Consider the following 20,500-nt stretch of genomic DNA (forward strand, 5'->3'; position numbering starts at 1 on the left):
CTTTGCTCACTTTATTCCTGGAAATGTGAAAATTCTGCAAGATATTTCATTTACTTTAAAATAGTACATAAAATTTCGGGGGGCTTAAGCCCGGAAGCCCCCCTCCTTAAATACACTTCTTTCATTTTGCGGGAACTTAATCGCTTTGCAGATATTTGGTATAAAGCTACGCTAGGATTTTTTCCGCTTCCTTTCATATGTCTTCTGGCAGTGGCGGCGATTGGACGTTAAAAGTGGAGGGGGTGGGGGCAAGACATGATCTGAATATTTTTATATCAATTTTAGTTTCCCTGGTTGTTTCTAACACTTTGTTTAACGAAAGGCTATATAACTAATAGGATACTACCTTTTTCAGTTAAAACATCCTATATTTTATTTTATATTTTATTAAGTAAATTGACAAGAGTTACGCAAGTACGTACTAGCTCTTTGTACTCTTAAATAACGAAAATGTAAGTAGATATTTGATTCCTTGCTCATGAACACCTTCAAATTCTGTCTAGAAAATTGTGTGATCAGATTCTTCTTCTTCTTTTGCGCTACAGCCCATTGTAAGCTAGGTCATCCTTAACAACGCCCTGCCATAGGATCCTGTCTCTAGCTCTGTCTTTCCATCCTCAAATACCTATTACACGCAGGTCTTCCCCGACGTCTTCTAACCATCTTTTCCTGGGTCGTCTTCTCGCTCTCTTTCTTCCGATTATATTTTGGTTGATTATCTGATTTGGGATCCTCGTATTGATCATTCGGATGACATGCCCTATCCACCTGATTCTGCGTGACTTTGCTGTGCGTACTATGTTTCCATTGTTGATCAGCTGGTCTATTTTGTGGTTATATCTGTCTATATGTGTCATCATCATTCTTAACTGACCCGAAAATTGTTCTTAAAATTTTTCTTTCAAATATTAATAATCGCTCTGCAGATCTACACGTGAATTTCCACGCTTCGCACCCATAAGTCACCACAGGTCTTATTATTCGAGTTTTGTACATTCTCACTTTTGTTTCCCCAGATAGTAATTTGCTTCTGAACAGTTTTTCGTATTTGTAATAATATTTGTTACCAGCCTATATTCTGTGTCTTACAGTCTTCATTACATCATGGTCACTCGTTATTAAGTATCCTAAATAGTTGAACTGTTTGACACTCTCAAAACTATAATTATTTATCTTTAGTTCTTGCTCATTGGTGTATTTTTCTGTACGGGAAATTCTTATATATATTTCGTTTTTCTTCATTAATTGGGAGTCCCTTGATTCGCAAAAGTTGATCCAGTTGCTCAAAAGTTGTTTTTTTTTCTTTCTTTCTTTGTACGGTTCGAGCTATTATCAGTATATCATCAGCATATGTTAACAGTTGCACTGATTTATGTAAAATATTACCCTGTCCTGTTATTTGTCCAACAACGTCCTGAAGTACTATGTTGAAAATTAATGCAGACAACGCATCTCATTACCTTACTCCTGTTTCAATTCCAAATTCTGTCGACATTTCTCCTTGGATTAAAAGCCTTGCTGTTGTTCTATCCAGTGTGAGTTTTATTAGTCTTACCATCTTTCTTTTATGCCAATCCCACTCAGAGCTTCGTAAATTTTACTTCGCGTAAGATTATCGAATGCCTTTCTGTAATCTATACTCATGGAATTTTTCCAAGCTCTTTGTCACTGTAAACATTAGGTCTATTGTACATCTTCCAGGTCTAAATCAAAATTGACACTCTCCAATTTTTACTTCAGTTACTTTCTTTATTCTATTGAACAATACATTAGAGAATATTTTATATGCTGTATTGAGTAAGGTGATCCCTCTGTAAAGTGGCAGTTAAGCTTATCGCCTTTTTATGAATAGGGTGGATAACTCCGCATTCCCATTTTTTAAGTTTGCTTCTTTCTCCAGATTTCTCCAATTAGAGTGTAGATTTTACTTTTTTTTTAGTTCTTCCCCTGCTCTAATCATTTCACTTACTATTGTGTCTTCTCTTGGTGCTTTGTTCTCCTTCAGCATATTGATGGCTTTCTCTATTTCCTCTCTGGTGGGTTCCTTATCATTGCTCCCTATGTCGGCAGTGATTTCACTGAGTTCTTCGTTTTCTATGACTTGTTGCTACTCCGCATTCAGTAGTTCTCTAAAGTATTCGACCCATCTATCCATGCATTTCTCTCTTGATTCCATAATCTTGCCCTTTTTGTCTTTGCACATCTGTATTCTTGGTGCAAAACCAGTTCCTTCTTCCTTGATAGCTTTGTACATTTCCCTTGTGTGTTGTTCTACCCTGCACTCCTCTATTTCTTTCACTTTGTTCTCCATTCACTCTTTCTTTTTCCTTCTGCACATTTTTGTTGCTTCTTTCCTTCTGTGATCATATTCCTGGTAGTGCATTCTCGTGCCTCTTTGCAGCATTTTCCTTCTAGCTTCGTTCTTTATCTCTATGGCTTGTTTGCATTCTTCATCAAACCGCTCTTTTCTTTTTTCGTGTTTCTTTTCCCCGAGTTTTTCTTTTGCTACATCTACAACGCATTTCTCCACTCTGTTCCACATTTCATCAATATTTACTGTGCTTTGAGTGATTTTAAGTTTCTCGTATATTTCTCTATTGTCATTTTCTTTTAGTTTATCAGTGTTCCACTTAGTTCTCTTTCTTCCTTTGCTCATTGTTATATTGGCTAATCTTTGTCTTATTAATGATCTCTCCAAATAATGGTCGCTGTCACAGTTTGCCCCTCAAAGTGTCCGTACGTCAATTGTTGAAGTTGCGTGCCTATAGTCTATTATTATATTATCAATTTGGTTAACAGTATTATTGTCCGGTGATTTCCAATTTTTTTTAAGAATGTACTGCGGATATTAATTTTGTTTCTTTCGCAGAACTGTACGAGTCTCCATCCATTCTCGCTAGTTGTATAATGAAATGAATTCTTGCCAGTGATATGAGTTATTTGTGGTTCTTTGCCGATTTTTGCGTTGAGGTCTGTCATGTCTGCTAATTCCTTCCCTGACTGTTTGTAGTTGTTCATAAAATTCTTTTTCTTTGTCATCGTCAGCTTCTGTGGGAGGATACACTGAGACTATCGACATGTTCTGAAATTTCCCTGTTAATCTAATCTTACATATCCTTTCGCTTATTGGAGTAAACGTTAGCAACCACTTTCTACATTTTTTACTAATTATAAATCCGGTATCCATAGCTCCTCTTTTCTCTCCCCCACTGTAAACAAGAGTGTAAATTGACTTGTCGATTCTTCCGTAACCTACCCATTTTAATTCCTGTGTTGCTAATATCTCAATGTTATGTTTCTCGTACTTCATCTGCGATTTCCTGCATTTTACCAGGTTGAAGCATTGGTGTGATCAAATTATTTAATAACAAATTTGCAAAACAAACAAATAGAAAGAATACAATTAACCATAGTAATGAATAATGAGCCTTGTGCAAAAATTATATTTAAACTAGGGATTAATGAACAACTTATATCTTTAATTCCACGCATGCAATTATATGTGTTATTACTCTTAGAAAGACAGTAAAGCATATGCTACGACATTTAAAGAAATATTTTTGCAGCCTCTCAAAACATGTTCGTTGGATCCCGTTCGGTGCAGTTTTCCCTTTCTTGGAACACATCAAAAGACAACAATACTTACAATTACTTCAGTTATACAAAATAATCCTAAAACCTATGCCTTCGCTCGTATATTACGCTGCAAAACAATGGAAAAAATATAAGTTATTTCTTATTACTCTCTTTTTAATTAATATGCCTTACTGAGTTCCTTCGTGGCTAAGCGGTTAGCATACGCACCTTTGGCGTGGGAGGCCCGGGTCCGATTCCCAGCGGGAGCTCATGCGGTTCGGAGTCCACGTTAATCAGTAGGTCCACATCTCATATAGTCTTGCAGCTGAACGGAATGTTAAACACACACACACAAAAAAAAAAAAAACATCAAAATAGTCCCTGCTATTAGAAAGAAGAAAACATATTTTAGGAACTATCAACTTTTATGCAATTAAAAAATAACTTTGAAAGATTTGTTTTTTTGCGAAATATTATATCAATTAGTTTCAAAGTGGTTGATTAACTTATATCGGACCCATATCGAACCAGGGGCGTCATTTCAGACTCTGCTTCAGGGTGGCACGAGCACTACCGACATAAGACTTTCACATTTTGTAATAGTATATTAGTAGACAATCGATTAAAGTATATGTATTCCTCAAACTCTTGCACCTCTTTATCGAACCCTTGTAAGAAGAAATGAAAGTACGCTCGAACTGTTGCGCTCCAATAGGTTAATTTTGTGGCCATTTTTCGTGGTAATTAATACTCAATTCCTGTAGCTTTCTCAACTAAACGGGAAGACAACCAATACGTACTCACGTAACGGCAAATATTATATGGCACCATTTTTTCTATGAACCAATACATACAAAAACTTTTCATTTCCAAATGAAACTATATTATATATATATATATATATATATATATATATATATATATATATATATATATATACCGTAAATACGCGCGTAACTTTCGCCCTCGCATAATTTTCGCATCCCAATTTTGAAGGGCATTTTCTGTAAATTTTATTTTCCTCGCGTAATTTGCGCACGCGGAAACTTTTTGGGAAACAGCATTTTTCCAGGAATCAATTACGGTAGCTAATGAACAATTGGCAACGCAGCAAAGCCATTGTTGTAAGGTAAGGAACCACACGACTTTTTAGTCATTTTTTTAATGTTATTTTTCTACAAATTTAGAATTAGTTGTTTGTTGTCAATTCTTGCTACAAAGAAAATGTGTACCGGTATTTTCGTGTTATTTTGACTGAGGAAAAAAATTAGATGATGTTCACTGATGTAGTTACTTTTTTCCCCGCATAATTTACGCACCCTTGTTTCAAAACAACTTTTTTCGTCTAAAAAAGTGCGAAAATTACGCGAGTAAATACGGTATATCTGAAGTGGGGAACAACTGCCCCCTGATCGCCGCGTATGTCTTCTGTTGCCTTCCCTCTTTTCATGGTCTTTATAGCATATGTGAATTCTGCTTGCAGTACAGGGGTATCTCTTGACTCCTCTTCACTTCCGTTTATCACTTGAATATACCTTGTTGTAGAATTACTGAATCTCTTTCAATATTTCTGCGCGAATTTTAATGGTTGTGCCACTTTCTTTTTCCAGCGCTATAATTTGCTTCCATTTATTGATGAGGATCTGAATTGCCTTTGCCTTCTTAAGGTCCATGCTATCCTTAATAGTTCTTTTCACGAGATTGCGAGGGCACGGTGGCTTAGTGTTAGTTCTTTTCACGAGATTGCGAGGGCACGGTGGCTTAGTGTTAGAGCGCTTATTTTTAGTGCACGAGGTCTCTGATTCGATCTCTGCCAAGTAAGTTTGTGGTGGATAACTTTGTACCTATGGAAATTCTCAGGGTGCTCACACTCCCTCCTGCATTCTCATTCCACAATTCTTCCATCATCATTCACTTGCCTTAATTACCCGTCCCTCTTAGCCTAAAGATCCTAAACGTGGGACGTTGAACTGAAAGATTTTCTCACAAAGTTACAGTTGAACTTCCTTATATCTTCTGTAATACATTTCCGAACTATTCTGCAAGGTTCCACTATTCTATTTTGGATGTCGCAATTGCCACTATTAATCTTCTTTCCTTCATCAGGCGGTGTTTCTTTGGAGATTCTCGTCTTACTCTTTTTCGTCGTAATATTTCCTATCTTCGTAGCTACATCTATAATTTTTTTTTTTTGGTAATCTCCGTTTGCTTTTGGAATGTTCATATTATACACAGGGGGAGGTAAAAAGATGGGTGTTCTTTTTGTTTTTGTTTTGCAGATTAAACCATGACATGCCGATATCCCCTTGAGGAACCAAGGAAAATAACAGCCTGGATCGAGGTTTTTCAGTCGTCAAGCATCGTACAAAAAAAATCAAGACCTAAACCGGACGAGATGCACCTTCTCGCCTGAATTTTTTAAGGATCTACGAGAAGTCTGTAAGGACGGAGTCCGTTCAAGACGATTGCAAGCGAAACTGTGGTGGAAAGAGATCTGCCCGAACTGAAGAGGATACCTTGCCATGCTCAGCACTTTCATGGAGGAGAACGCGCCACTTGCCATTCTCCAGCGAGGGTACTTTCAGCAAGACGGTGACCCTACTTATTACAATCAGATGGTTTACTGAACGACACGTTCGGTAAACGTTGTATAAGCAGAGGTGGTCCTCTCCTATGATCAGTACGTTCCCCCAACCTGACGCCATGTGATTTTTGGTTGTGGGACATGGTCAAAGATCGTATGAATGCCAGCAAACCTAGCAACTGGGACAACCTGAAGCACCGCATCATTCAGATCATCGCTCTATCCCTGACCAAATGGCCCAGAGGACCATACAATCAACAATGGACACACTGTATAAGTGCATTGAGAGGAATGGGTGCCAAATTGAAACCCTGTAACCAAATCCTTGCCTTGTAATTTCATGAGTAAACCCATATTTAATGTTAAATCTTCTTGCTATTTATTAAGTAACTTTACATTTTAATTAGTGAACACATACACACTGACAGCAGTGATGTATAAATATAATGATTACCGGTAATTATTTTCTTTTAATTGCAAAATCGTCTACTAATGCCTCGAAAGTTTTATTCGATCAGTGTCTATAATTTTATTAGATATGCTTGCGTTGCCCGAAGAGATTTGTTTTGTATCCCACTGAGACTGGAACTTAAACGAATAAAGGCAGGCAAAATTACTTGAGAATAAGGTCACAGGACGGGAGCTGCTTCACGTCAGTTAATTTAGATCATTTATCTCTATAAGCTTGATGTGATACTTCCCGAGTAGTAGAGGTGCACTGTTTATTTCTGTATTTCTTTTTCATTACGGCGATGATAACTTACCTTCTATTTAAATATTAATTGCAATTTGGCGTAATAAAATTTGATGAATGGGTGCATTTGGTTGTTTATATCATAGGAAATGTGCACGTATCTAGTCCAAATTGTATCACAGTTGAGGAGTTTTAATGCATGAGGGTTTTTAGTAAACAGTTCATTGTATTAAAAAGAAAAGTAACTCACTGATCACTTTATGTAGAATTTTTAAATATTAAACGAGAATTCATGTTGTTAAGCTTGATTACGCAGCTTCATTAAAGTTAATTATTAATATGTAATTGCATTAGTTACTTGCCGTCGTATTAGCGTAGGACCACTGGATACATATACATTATGGTGAAATGTTAATGAGAAGAAACAGCACAATATTCGCGAAGTACAAGGTAATCAAGGAAGTGCTTGCCGTTCGTGATCGTCGAAACAGACAGATATACAGCGCATGGTACTTAGCGTTAGGTTTCAAAGTAATCCTGACCAACACCCACAACCCTTTGTCAAGTTTCTGCAGTTGCAATGTTCTGGCGATTAAACTCAGGGTCTTCGACGAAGAAAGACTCATGTGTTGGAGATCTGTCTCATTGTCGAAGGATTTCCCACGGAGGTAATTGTTCAGGAATTGGGAAAAGTCCTAAGTTGATGGCGCTAGATTCTGGCAAGTATGGTGGATGATACAGTGTGTCTCAGCCAAGTCGCTGAATGGTATCTCTGGTCGTCTTTGCCACGTGTGGTCTCGCATCGTCGGAGAGGTACAGCATCCTTACAAACAAATGCTGAATCCTTCTCCTGGAATGCATGTTACACCTGTTTTAACTGTTGCGACTATAGGTCTGCAGTGACGGTGTATCTTGATGGTAGGAGCCCGTACACCACCACATACAGAGCAGGATCTTGCGTGGGTGCAGACGTGGCTGTGAGGTGTAAGGCAGGGTCACGTGGTGCTCGGGAGTGATATTGGATTCACTTTCGGTCACTCCTGAGCACTCAATCAAATATGGGAGTGTTGCGTTGAATAGAAAGCAAAGACAAACAGCTTGTCACTCGTTGTTCCTTGTTGGCTGCCAAGAATGTGTGGGGTAATCACTTGCTCAACTTGTACACCATCTCTCTGAGGTGTAGGTGAAATCTGATTGCTTCCTCGAAAACCTCAAAGCGTCGACAAGCTTGTCATATGTTTGATTTCTTTCAGGGCCTCGTCATCCAACACCTGCGTCGCCCACTGCAGAGTTCATTATAAAGGCCCAAATTTTCCCAATCTGAACTTCTGGAAAAGCAGCAGCTTGTCCGTGGTACTTTGCTGTATGACTAAGGAGCGCTTGTAAGCAGCCTCATCAAATCGTCAAATACATCAGGCATTTGGGGAGAATCCCATGAACGAACGCCTGGTAGGCATTGGTTCTAGAAGTTCAGGTCGGAGTTCTGTGCCTTTGCGATCCAATACTTGCAGTAGGCGATCGCAGATGTTGGATTATGAGGCCCTTAAGGCAGTCATAGAAGAGAATAACAGTATTTCAAGCACTAATGTTTCACTGTTATGTTCCTAAACACGTTGTAACTACGAATTGTAAGGATTTCTCAAATTTCAAGAGTACGACAACTGAAGGTAACTTGGTAATGAAATAAAAGAAAAGCCAACAACAGGATAGTGAAACAGAATGTTTGGGAATACAACGTTAAGGTAAAAAGAGAAATGTAACAAGTGGAATCTTGATTATCGTCAAAATTCCGTCTCTCGAGCAACAGGCAAAAATTATTGAAAATTCAGGTCAAAAAATAAAAATACGTACGCAGGTAAATACTTCAGTTTTTATTATATCTTTACCATTTCATCCTTCATAAGAAAAACATGAAATTTAATTTCTCCAATACATTATGTACACTTTTCCAATTATAATTGCGCGCCTGATTTTTTTTTAACGTCCTTTAAAATTGTGAATTTAGCAACAGCGCATTCGAATAGGAACGAAAGTCATAAGAAAAAAAATAACAAAACTTCCGAACACAGCTCACAGTTCGCTTTTTGAAATACTCAGTTTCTCTTTGGTAATTTGATGTAATGATACTTTTAAAATAAAATAGTACGTTGAGAAATCCACGAAGCTTGGATGTGGGTAAAACACACATGCTTTTCGACTACAAAAGAAGTTAAAGAATCAAGGATGATTGTTAAAATGTATAATTGGGATACGGATACAACTGGAGAAGAGCTTTCGTTCCAATAGCCATGAATGTTGCAAAAGTAGTTTCTTTTTGTGAGGATTTCACTTTTGCAACATTCATGGCTATTGGAACGAAAGCTCTTCTCCAGTTGTATCCTTTTACATTATCACATTACATTACACAAAAAAACAACATTAACTTTTGAACCTGGTTCGGATCTCACTAGGTGATTTTATTTATTAATATTTTGTAACTTTTTTTTAGCTATTCTTGCCGTACAGTTTTATAATATATGTATTATACGGGGGTGATCGACAACTTTCTAATCTATTCAGAAATAATTTAGCCCCTTTGCAGGGCGATGTTTCATCTCCAAGGAGAGAGAGGAAGAATTATACCTGGAGAACACTTAACTCTCTGGCAACTTTGTTCAGAATTCAGACATTTGAGAACTTGCCTCGCCAATATTTTCCTCATGCACTGCCAGATTTGTGTGTTCAGCACATCATCAGAAGGTGCGGTAATTTCTTAAACGAAATGCCAATAGTTTCCATAATACACCCAAAAACTTTGATTCTGCAATACCATGTGATGGATGACATCAATGTTTTGTGGGTCAGTGCTGTTGTTATCATCATTGTCGGAGCGAATTTCATTATCAATGAATGTCTGATACTTTGGGAAATCGATAACTCAATGTCACATTAGCATTAGAAGTGCACGGTTTCTTAATGGATTTTTTGGGGTCATATCATTCTTGTAGGGATACTCAAGTTGAGTTGATTTTAGTTTAGCGTCCCTTTCAGCAGCGAGGCTATATGAGACGTGGACCTACTAATTAACGTGGAATCCGAACCACATGAGCTCCCGCCGGGAATCGAACCCGGGTCTCCCACGCCAAAGGCGCGTACGCTAACCGCTTAGCCACGTGGGAGCTCTAGGGATACTCAAGAACAGCTGGGTTTTTCCCCCTCCGTTTCTTGGTCATGCTTATTCACAGGGCCATTCTATTGATTTGCGGGGTTGAGTTCAAAAGTAAATTACGGGTCAATGATGTAGGTGAAAATTTTATACCCATCATGAATACATTTTTGTGCTAGACTGAACTATCCATATCAACTTCAGTGATATTTCTTTAAATATTTAACACGAAGGGGCAGTAATAATAATAACATCCACTCCAAAACATTACAATAAAGTAGTTGGTATATGTTGAACAGTATTCACCAACATTTACATGGCATCAATCAATTCGAATTAAAAGAAAATGGATACATGGACTCAGTATCGTAGGAACAGCTTCTATTTCTGCCTTTATCTTTATAGAAAAAAAATGCAAGACATCTATATAACTTCCGGTTTCAATACTGATCCTCTTGGATCAAAAACTGTAATAGATAAAATTCTTCCGTATGGATTCAGGTGTTAGGAACAGATTCCACCTTCGACCTTATCCTTCTATATGCAACCGAGGATTATAGATCAACCACTTTCGATTTTAATATTAAAACCAATAGTTTTGAAAACTACCGCTGTTTCACAATACGCAACGCAATCCACTTATTCATTAAAAGGAGAAAAAAATGAACAATAATTTAAGTTGTCAGTTAATAGTACTACGAGGGTCACTACGAAAGTTTTGAGATACGCATTGTTGTGGCACGGTATTTGAATACCAACAATTGCGTTCGGTAGTGGTATCCAGAGCGAAGAAGCGAAGCAAGTTTCAACTCGCCTCGTTTATCGGCGTGAGCGTATCGCCTTCACTTGTTTGTTGATGTGAGCAGTATTCGGCTGTCTAGAATGGAGCTCGAAAGGGAACATTTTTGGGCAATGATTCTTTACGATTTCAAAAGTGGTTTGAACGAGACACAAAGCCTTGACCGTTTGCAAGGGGCATTTGGGGACCTTGCTCCTTCCCGCGCTACAATTTTTCGGTGGTTTGGTGAATTCAGAAGAGACAAATGATTCGAGAATCTGCAATGAACATTGAATCGCCAGCAGTAACAAAAATTCTTCATGATCATCTTCGGCTCAGGAAGGTTTCATCTCGTTGGGTGCCTCACACTTTGACTGAACAGCACAAGCGCATGCGTGTGGAATGGTGTGAAGAAATGCTTGCAAGATCTGATGGAGGCAATTCTCGACGCGTCTCTGATATTGTTACTGGTGATGAGACTTGGATCTATCAATTTGACCCTGAAAATAAATGCCAGTCTACAGTTTGGATCTTTCCAGACGAAAATCCACCCACGATTCACAGGATGCAGGATGTGAGGCAACTGCTTCCCTTGGTCCACACATGGAATGGCTCTGTTTAGTAAAATAACGATCTTTCAGGACCTGTAAAACACTATCCACAGATGCAACTAATTCAATACTTGGCACCAGCTTTTCCAAAAAAGATATGCAAAGGACCGCAAACGGTTTCGTTTGGCGGTGACCCAGGGCTCAAGTAGGTTCTTTTTTAGTATACGAAATACATGACATGTATTAAGAATATCGGCTTACTGCCCGAAACTCAGAACAAAGGTCTGCTTAGTGTACGGTGTAGGTTGATTTGGTTTAAATTTTAAGCGAACACTAGTTATAATTAATAAATTATTTGTGTCAAAATTATTAATTATAAATTTATAATTATATCATTAAATAATTCACGATGTCTACTGAAACTTATCAAGAAACACCAGGGAATTGCCACAAAAAGTTCACGAATCATGAATTTAAAGTGAATTAGGGCAGCAGCAATGACGAGGGACTGAAACGTTAAAAAGGTTGAGAAAAAATTAACTACTAGATGTTAACCTGTTTGGCACAAGGTCCGAGTACTTAAAAATATAGGAGAATCAGTGTGCAAATTAAAAATTTTTCCCAGGGAGAATGAATTCACCCATATACGACCAGCCATCATAAATTAACCTTTCGCAAAGTGTACTCGTATGTATGAGTATGCACTGAGTTTGACAGGCAAACACACACTTACTTCTTCGATCTATAAATAGCAACACATGTATACCACATGAAGTAGTAGTTTGTAAGGCGTAATATATATATATATATTTTCAATTAATACTGAAATCTAAATTTGTAATATATTTTATACCACTTCTGGTTCTAGTAGAAAGATTAGAGTTAAAACGGAATATATTCGTGGGACGCTTAATTGATTGCAGAAAACAATGTCTTGCTACCAATGGCCGTTTTTACTCTAGAGCGACCACTATTAAAACGGAAGTAGTTGATTTTCTGCCACAGGAAACCGCTTTTCGCTATGTATTACAGTTTTCATTCTATTGGTAATCAATGTTAAACACGAAAATGATTTATATCTAAAAATTCCGGTTTGAATAGGGTTTAAGACGCAAGATATTTCCTTTTCTTTGAATGCTAAATCGCCTTTTAAAACAACGCTTCTCGCTATCTCCTATCATTTTTTTTTTCTATGTAGACCAATACTGAACCGGAAAGTTGTAGTGAACTTCTACTGCTTACGGATTTAGTATAGAATAAAATATATAGCTGAAATATACTCTTGAGATGATTAATCGATTGCAGAAAACCATTCCTCCATATACGTGTGTTACTGTTTTTGCTCTATATAGTAAGCAATGCAAACCTTTCTATTTCTATTAAGGCAGGTTTGAATATTGCCTCAGTAATAGAACTGGGCTCCTAACTTTTAACTCTCTACATATTGAAGAAATTTGGTGGTAATCCATTAAGTAGTACTTGAGATGCTTTCGTCTTCCGAACGGAAAGATACATTTGGGTAAATTGACACACAATCATAGTCAACGTCTTGCGAATAAGATTAGAAAAATAAACACACTGCTGAACAAGAATGCACTTATTTAATATAACGTGTGAATGTGTTTTTATATTAAATAAGTGCAATCTTGTTCAGCAGTGTGTTTATTTTTGAGTAAATTATAATAACAAGAGTTTTGGTAAACCAATCTCCTTGACCAGTTTTATAGCTACTTGTAGTACTTTCGTCTACAAAATAAAAGTTCTGTTTGTAGTAGCCACCCAGCACAGGTTAGTCCGATTCCCACACGAATGATCGTTCTTACGGCGCGTTAGTTTACACGCATAGGCCTATTATCAATCTCTACACAATCATCTCGGCATTCACAACGACAGTGTCTTCCGGAATATTTCAAGCAAGAAAGGTGAAGATAAAATTTTCTCTTTGAATGTGACGATTATAAACCTAGGCCCTACATTTTTTCCCCCCACATGACATCCTCGAATTCTGACAGTTCACCCCCCCCCCCTCCCTGCCCATTACAGTATTTTAAAAACCAGTTTTACATATTCACTTGAAACAGAGTAAAACCGAACATCTCAACTTATTATTACTCTATTGGTTTCGTAAGCTTAGTAGCTAATCCAAGTAAGCATGTTAGAACTTCCTTTGGGCAGAGCACTAAGACAAGACAATGAGGGTTAACTGCTGTATCGTCGGACCAATTTTAGAAAATTTACCAGATGAATTGGAGAATTTGTTTCGGTTCGTGTGGAAGAGTGAAAGTCAGGTGAGGGGATTAGCTGAAGTTAAGAAAATATTTGTTGATGTTAGTTGTTTTTCATGTTGTAGGCGACACTATATGTAGAGACGGGACTATTTGGCGGAGAGGTACCCTTGTTATGGAAATGGTGCATAAATGACAAGTGTAGCATATCGTGTTTAAGATTTATCGAGTTATACAAAAAGCAGGAGTTTCAGTTAAAATTATGTGAAAGGCATTGTCTTACTAAACAGGCGAACAGTTTATAGTAAGTGTGAAAATGAACTGAAACTACAGAAAAGAAAAGGAACATCTAACCACACTTAATCGATTCGCATCTAACCTAATTTAATACATTTTTGAATGGCACTTAATATTTTCCCCAAAGCTGTACAACACATAAGCCATGCATTTTATGACACAACTTGTTTTTCCATTATCCTCGATTAAGTGTATACCCACCTCCGCTTGCGCGCCTGCTCCCTATGGACGCACCCTCTCGGGCTCCCTTCTTGCGCTCTTGCCCTGACCCGCTGATAGCATTCGTGCTTTTTAGTGGCTACCAAGCACAAGTTTATTCGTTTTTCATGCACGTTTTTATGCCATACGTACACACTGTATTTTGAACAATAATCACTACCTAGTAAGCATGGGTCACAACCTACTATTTTTGGGGGAGAAACTAAATATTATTCCTTTTGTGTGTGTGAATGGTCCGGCGATACAGCAGTAATACCGACAATTATAAGCCATGCCCCTTCATACCTCGACTTCAGACTAGATTACACAAGGTTGAGTCATCTGTTCTTACGTTAGTTTATGTTAATCATTGCAATACAGCCTTTTGAACTTACGTAACTAACTCGTATAGCACTGTTCGACGTTCTGCAAATTATCATGCTGTTTGTGCAAAATTATAGTGAGCAAATAATTTCCTAGCATTTATTCACTTATCAATATAAACTCGAACCACAGCAACATGAAAGACCGTGTATTCAACATTCACCTACGGAAAACAATGTTTAAATGTCTATTCAGTAATATGATATCAAATTAAACATCCATCTGAACTTTAACTTAATATTTAAAAACTCTTACCTCAGTCAAATAAATAAAATGGGCATTATTAATTTTTTTCTTCCCTTCCTGTCACTCAACTAAACCCGCACCCGTTTTCTCATCCAGTAGAGCTAGCAGACAGGCTACAATTGTTGCCAACACTTCAAGGAAATTGTAATGTGTCGAACTAGGAATTTCGGCTCAGGGAGTACCATTCTAGTATTGGCTATTCGGCACTTTCTTCTGTAACGGTTAGCGTCAACAAGAAACAAAATGATTCAGACTATTTTCGGTAATAACTATTAGAATGGCTATTTTATCTTGACATTATATCATTATGCGTCTATACGTTTTAGATTACAAAGGTTGACAAAACATTTATAACAATTTATTGCATTATTTGAATTACATTACATTGCAATTCAAGCCGCAAATTTTGTAAAGACAATTACAGAAGAAGTGGAATGATTCATCAATATTTTCATTTCATTTTATTTTATTTATCCTCCATTCTGTACAAACTTGGAAATAATTTTCCGATAGTACATGGGATTCGTCATGGTTAATTGATGCAGTACATATATTACACACATTTGTTAAATATAAACCATACTTTTATACATTACAGTAATTTGAAATATCATTATACAAATACTACAGCATACCTTATACATAAATGAACCTATATTGTTACTTTGCTACTACTATTTACATTGTGACTATTTAATTGATTATATTCATCTATTGTATAGAAGCAATGTGACAATAGGTATTCTTTTAATTTTCTTTTGAATGTAACATTAGACTTGATTACCTTTAATTTGTTTGGTAACTTATTGTATAGCATAATACCAGCATATTTTACTCCCTTTTCGTACATTGCTGTTCTATGGTTTGGTGGATGAAAATTAGTCTTTTTTTCTTGCGTTGTATCCATGCACGTTACCGTTTGTTGTGTATTCATTTATATTGGATCTTACAAATTCTATTAAGCAATATATATACAAACATGGTAAAGGTAGTATAGCTAGTTCTTTAAAATATTTCCTACAGGGCTCTCGGGGTCATACACCAGCTAGGACTCGTACCACTCTTTTTTGAAGAACAAAAATATCTCTACTTTTTACAGTATTTCCCCAAAATATTAATCCATATCTTAATATAGATTCAAATGAGCAGTAATATAATACTTTTGCTGTATTTCGGTTTATAGTATTTTTGATGGTTTGTACGGCAAAACACATTTTTCTTAACCTATTCGCAATTTTTTCTATATGATAACCCCATTTTAAATTTGCTGATATATGTACACCTAAAAATTTTACAGAACTACCTTGTTTTATTTCGTTTTCTCCTATTTTTATACTTCCTTTATCTAGATTGTTGTTTGTTAATTTAAAGCTTATTGACGAGGTTTTTTTCTGAATTTACAATTAACTTATTATGATCAAACCAGTTCGTTAGCTGTTTTACGGTGTTTCCTATGTTATTATTTAATCGTTGATGGTTTTCGCCTATTATTGCTACACTTGTGTCATCCGCGAATAATATGGCTTATGCAAAGTTTAAATTATCCGGGAGATCGTTTATATATATCAAAAACAGTAATGGCCCAAGAATTGATCCTTGTGGTACGCCGCATTTTATTTTATTCATTGTAGATGTGAAAGTAGTTATTTTTGAATTTCTCACATCTACTCTAGTTATTTCCACCACCTGCATTCTATCTGTCAAATATGAACGAAACCAGTTTCTTATTACTCCTCTTATTTCACATTTCTCTATTTTATATAAAAGTTCTCTATGAGGCACTAAGTCAAATGCTTTTGTAATATCTAAAAACAATCCTATGCACTTATTTCTTTTATCTAGTACCGTAGTTCGCTTACATAATTCAGATATTGGTAAATAGCGGTTTCCGTTGATTTTCCTTGAATAAATCCATGTTGATCTTTTGAAATTACTCCAGTACTTTGTAAATACAGTGTAACCTGTTTGTTCATTGCCAATTCTAATATTTTCGCAAACGTTGTAATAAGAGAAATCGGTCTATAGTTACTGATATCCATTTTATCTCCCATTTTATAAATTGGTTTGACTTTGGTAACTTTTAATTTATCAGGAAATACTCCTGTTTGGAAAGAAAGGTTTATTAAATAGCATAAAACTTCAGCTAGGGAACTGTTTAAAACTTTTTTGATAAGCGCAGTAGGTACTTCATCAATGCCTGCTGACCATTTATTTTTCATTTGATTGATAATTTTTAATACGTTGGTCACATTTACAGGATATATATACATTGAATTTAGATTATTTTTTATTTAACTTTCCCAAATTGGTTGCTATTTTTGTGTTTGTCATATATTCTACTTAAATTTGTGTAATAAGAATTGAATGTGTCTGAAATCATTTTTGGGTTATGAATTACCTCATCATTGTGTTTTATTTCAGTAACATTTTCTCTTGTTTGATTTATTTTTAGTTCATTGTTTACTAATGACCACAACGCTTTGGTCTTATTAGACGAATGCTGTACTATAGTTTCGTTGTGCATTTGTTTTGCTGCTATAATTACACGTTTATATATATTTTTATATTTCTTGTAATATTTTTCGAATTCTTCAGTAGTATTTCCTTCCTTCCTTAACAAATTTAGTGTTTTCATTTTTTGACTGGAAATTTTTATACCCTGAGTACACCATTGTTTGGAAGCTTTTGTTTGTAAAGTAACACTCTTTTTGGGAAAAGCTACATTGAAATAGTAACTAAAGTTATCAAGAAAAACGTTCCATTCTTCATGCGTGTATTTTTTCTTGTTCCCGTTTTGAAAACGTACTTTTATTTATTGGTACATTAATAGTGAAGAGTTGACCGAAATGGTCAGAAAACCCAGTGTTTACTACCCTAGCATGACTATTTAATATTAAGCCATTTATCAGAAGTTGATCTATTGCTGTTTTGCTATTTTCGGTTATTCTAGTAGGTGTTCGTACGATTTCTTTCAAGCCATACGTTTCTAACATAGCAGTAAATTTAAAATCAATCTTTTCAGTTTTCAAAAAATCAACATTTATATCCCCTATTACTGCTACGTTTTTTCTTCTTTCTTGGTAATATCTTAACAATTGTTTCCAGTTTGTTTGTGAATAAGTCTAAGTTACCGTCAGGTGTTCTATATGCACATACTATAGCTAAATTTAATTGCAATAATTCTACTATGCTACTTTCAAAATGTTTATCTACATTAAAATTTTCAAATTTTGTATTTTTGTTTGCATCCAAGCCTGCTTTAACCAATATGCACGACCCCCCTCTGTTCATGTGACATTTACATGAATTTGCTAGTAATTTGAAACCTTCTACATGTAGGTACTCTATTTCATTTACCTTGTGCCAGTGTTCAGTTAAGCATATAATATCTACATCACGTAAATCATCTAGCATCGCTATTTCTAACATAAGCCTTTTTTGAGTGTTCCACCCCTGTACATTTTGGTGATAGACTTTTATTGGAATTATGTTTGGTTTGGTTTGTTTGTGCTTATCATCACTAAAAATTCATCTGATAAGTTGGAAGCTTTTTGTTTCTCATTGGTTTCTGTTGTTTTCTCCCTTCCCGAAGTTTGCACTTGGGTCGCTTACAACCTTTGCACTTGAATCTTTACTTTTTACATTTGTACTTGAATCGTTACTTATTGCTGATACCTGGATATTTGTATCGGTCATTACTGGCATATTGGTCTGACCATCAGAGATGATTGGGGAATTAATTTCATGTCATGGCAGAGGAATTGGCTGCAGTTTGGTTTTATTTTGTATCATGTCTGCTAGTGTTTTTGCCATTTTTTCTTTGCCTATTTTATTTAGTTGAAGCCCATGTCTTGTGAAGCAAGATCTCTTTACATCAACGTCAACAAATGTACAGTTTGGGTATAGCTTCACCCACTTCCTGAGTTCGTTATTTACTCTACATATTTCATCATTTACACAAGAGAAATTGGCTAGATCATGTCTATAAGGTATACCTACTACAATAACATTCACCCCTGTCACAGATTCTAAAAATTTACACATTTCTTTAAATATCTCACCCGATTCATTTTTTGCTACATCATTAGCTCCAGCCGATTCATTAGCTACATCACATTGTACTAAAGAATGACTTATGCTCAAGATATCTTTGTGTTAACAGCATGGGATACTTCATTGAACGAACTTCAGAAAATGTAATGCCGTATACGCCTTATACTGCTTGTAGACGATCCAAGAAAGCTTGAACTCGACTCTTTTTCAAGACCATTCAAGACTATTTGATGGAAAAGACGTCAGACCTGACGTCATTTTGGTCGGTTGTGTTTTAAACAATCCAATTCAAGAGCATTCTATAGCCAATCAGCGATCAAGTTGAGTGCAGGAAAATACAAAACAAATATGATGGCGTCGTGAGACAGAGCGGCAGTTGTTGAATATCTTTTCATTACTCTTTTCCATGATTATCTGATGTTTCAAGTGTGCATTATAATAAACAAAAGCTAAAATCTGCGCCGGAAAATATGTTAGTACTGTTTTGTTGATAATATACACGATTTATATAGTTAGAGTGCTTGCATCCCAATAGCTATTGTTAAATTTTGAGGCAATGAGAAGTATAAGTACTAATTTGAGGATCTAATATGTAAGAATACCGGGAATAGATTATGAAAGAAGAGTTTATTAAATAAAAAATATATAACTGAACCCTGTCTCAGAAGGGACTGAAGTAATGTTGCGATTCACGAGCTGAAATTCACGACCTTACTTAACGATAGTGTGAGAAGTAACTTGCCCGTAGTTCAGGTTGAAATTTTCTGCTGTCTTTATTTGGATCCTGACTTGGAAGAAATAGAAGCAGTTTCTATTTTGCTCTGGACTTGTATACAACTACCAATCAGAAAAGAGTAGCGCCTGACAACATTCAACTTTATTTCTCGCTTTAATTTCAAAACAATGCTGCCTGGACAAGAGAAGCATTAATAGTATTAATAGAGTCATACGAAAGATGTTTTTTGTAGCACGTTTTATATTATATTAAAAAATGCAAGAGTAAAAGCCTTAGAGGAGGTATTCGCCCGAACACTACAGGTGTGAACAAATGTAATTACATCTTTTAAAAGAATAAAAATAGGTGACTTAAGTACATTGTGCAATTTGAATACCAACAATTGTTACATGTTAAAAAAAAGCGTAGAGGTTTACTTTTGGCGTACCACTCGAAATAATTGTTCAAAAATTAGAATATTTTCACTAATTACGTTCTTATTGTTTTCTAAATGATTTATGTTGGGCGACATGAAAATATTCAAATGGCATAGCTAAAATTCAAGGGGGTATCATAAGCAATTGTTGAAAAATTATAATTATTTATATAATTTATAATTATAAAAATTATTTACGATTTGCGTATAAATACAGCGTCCGGATGCATGCATAAAAATTACAGCCCAAAAAACACAAAACAACCTGCGCTAGGTCGCCACTAAATAGCACGAATGCTATCTAACCGAGTCATAGCAGAGCGAAGCTATAAACCACGAGAGTTTGCGAGGAGGTGCATCTGAAGTGAACAGGCGCGTCAACGAAGGTTTGTATCCGCATAACCAAGGTTAGTGAAAAGTAGTGGGTTTTGACAATGATACGAGTTTCAATAGCATTTATCATGGTTTCATACTAGTAGCGTTCCACTTGAAAACAAAATACAACTTCTGTAAACTGTGCAGAAACTCACCGCCCGTGTAAAATAGCTTATATACAGGCATCTTTCATATCAATTCTTTTATTTTATCCGTCGTAAAGCACTTGTAATAGTTTTAGAC

The 20,500-nt window shown here is 36.0% G+C and overlaps 1 protein-coding gene across 1 annotated transcript in view; it reads right to left on the reverse strand.

The window, feature by feature from the left end:
- Window positions 1–14,840, reverse strand: part of LOC145695123 (putative ATP-dependent RNA helicase DHX57) — a 121,195-nt gene extending 106,355 nt beyond the window's left edge. Inside the window, exon 1 of the mRNA XM_081772045.1 lies at window positions 14,688–14,840. The gene's annotated coding sequence lies outside the window, so the exon portion shown is untranslated. The remainder of the gene's footprint in view (window positions 1–14,687) is intronic.
- Between the last annotated feature and the right edge of the window lie 5,660 nt (window positions 14,841–20,500).

Source organism: Thermobia domestica, chromosome 9 (assembly GCF_964235325.1).
Source record: "Thermobia domestica chromosome 9, izTheDome1.hap1.1, whole genome shotgun sequence".
NCBI classification, from domain to species: domain Eukaryota; kingdom Metazoa; phylum Arthropoda; class Insecta; order Zygentoma; family Lepismatidae; genus Thermobia; species Thermobia domestica.